Below are 2,311 nucleotides of genomic sequence, written 5' to 3'. Positions count from 1 at the left end.
AAACACAAAGACTTTAGAATGCAGCCCTGTTATTTGATTAATGGTCCTTGAATAGGCTAGTTTTTGCACATCAAAGGAAATGGTTTCGGGCCTCAAAGGAAAACCATGGTTTCCTAAAGTTCAGAAGGAGGTCTGGATGCCATGCTAAAATGCGAATATCACCTTTATTGAAATGCTAATAATGAAGCTTAAAATCCGATAATGTAGGCTAGACAGAGGTGTTGAAATAGCAGCTTTGAAGGAGGCTGTTGCAAATGACTTTCCTTATCAATACCAAAACAACATGGAAGTATCCACTAAGCCACAATGTTCTATGTTCTATGTTCAAGAATCTCATTCTTTTCAGATGCATAGAACATTGTGGCTTAGAAATGCAATTTTTCCTTCCAGGAAAGAAGCTTGGGTGTAAAAATGAGCTTGCTCTTATGGTTTTGAGGTTCAAGGGAGTTTCCCGTCAATGTTAGCCAACTTGAGTCAACCCTTTTTCAAAAGGCAACTGGACTTTTGTTTTTCCTTGAAAACATTTCGCTTCTTCAGTTCTGACCGAAGAAGCTTCTTGTATGAGAAGCGAAACGCCTTCAAGGAAAAACAAAGTCCAGTTGCCTTCTGAAAAACTTTGCAAGTTAGAAAATCAAAACAATAGCAAAAGAATCATGCCATCCACCCCCTTGGTTTGCACTATTTAATTCTTAATTTTAACTGTTTTTAACTTTTTAAAATCATTTTTAAGCCACCCAGGGTTGCTCCAACTGTGAGATGTGTGGCATAGAAATTTAATAAATAAATTTCTATTTTAAACCTTGGGCTGAAAGGAATTCATCTCATTATTTAGACCTCAGCTAAATAAATGGTCACATGGACTATTTCCAACAGAATTCCTTCTGGGCTTCTGAAAGGTTATTAGAGCTTGTTTTGACTTAATTTTAAATAGGTATCTAGCAGCCAATAATCCTAGAGGTTTCATTATATAGATGCCCCAGCGAGAGGGGAGAAGTTATCCCTGGGGGAAAAAAGCTTTTTTCTGTATTTTCAAGAGATTTCTCAAGAGTGCTAGGATGTAGGCTCTTAGAGCAGAGTATCCATGCCATAAATCAGTGGCATAATTACTTTTTTCTTTCAATTAAGCTGTCAGTAAGGAGCTGAAAGACTCGTCGGTTCTGGAAAACCCATTTTAGGCCTATTTGCAGTATAGAAATTGAAATATCTGCCGGTGGACAACACAATTACTTTTAAAGGAAGCCACTCCCCAGTTGCTCTCTAATGGAGACAGTCCAAATCAAAGGGATTTTACATGTGCTTTTTTTTTTTTGCAAGCTGCACCAGCAAAATCTCAACAGATGCCAGCCTTTTGCAGTACAGTAGGGCATGATGGATTATAATTAGTATTATTGGCGATTTTACTGCCCCTTGGCTATCGATAGTGTGGAAAAGAAGAACGTATGTAAGTCACACGGTGGCTGGCCGTGTGACTTTTAGGTAGGCCTCGAAAGACCCGTATTCCCATAGCAACAGTTGAGCCAACGAACGGGGCCAATGGGAAACGAGGCCTCGCGGACAGTCTTGAACACTTTAAAAGACGTTGCGAAGAAGCGGGGGGGGGGGAAGCCAACCGCCACCCCCGCTCACGTCACGCGACAACAAGGAGTCCGGGGTTATATTCGGAAGAGCCAACCGCAAGCTGAAGAAATAAAGAAAGGCGGGTTCTATAGGCGAGTCCACCAATCGCCGCGAGGAGCGGCGCCGTTCAATAAACCCCCCCTCCCCCAGCGGAGATCGCCTCCCTCCCTCCCCCAATGGCAAGTGGGACTCAAGGAACGTCTGGACGGCCCTATCAGAGCGCGGCGGAGGTGCCCTCCCTCCCGCGCGAGCCAATGGCGACGCGGCCAGCGAACAAAAGGCGCTTTCCCCAAGCGCCGCCCCTTCCCTCCTGTTCGGAACCATTTCAGATGACGCAGCGGTTGCAGCCGGAGGACAGAAGGCGTTCGCGAGCCGCAGGAGCCGTCGTCGTCGCCGCCGCCGCCATTTTGTGCGTGCGTTTGTGAGGGCGAAAAAAAAAAAAAGAAAGGCGGTTGATCGAGGCCACGGCGGCGGAGGAGGCGGCGGCGGTGGCCGACTACCACCACCACCTGAGGAGAAAACAAGCAGCGGCGAAGCGGAGGATGAACTAGAAGAAGCCGGGTGGGATCAGCAGCGGCGGCAGCGACCACCACCACCACAGCGGCGGCGCAGGAGGAAAGGCTTTTTGTCTAGCCTGGCCTCCTCGGCGGGGAATCGGTCGTGTCCGCGGCCTGTCAGGCCTGAGGGGGCGAGA

The sequence above is a fragment of the Protobothrops mucrosquamatus genome, unplaced genomic scaffold (genome assembly GCF_001527695.2).
Source record: "Protobothrops mucrosquamatus isolate PMUCROS unplaced genomic scaffold, P.Mucros_1.0 scaffold_37, whole genome shotgun sequence".
NCBI classification, from domain to species: Eukaryota; Metazoa; Chordata; class Lepidosauria; order Squamata; family Viperidae; genus Protobothrops; species Protobothrops mucrosquamatus.
Note: the sequence above shows the minus strand (reverse complement) of the source record.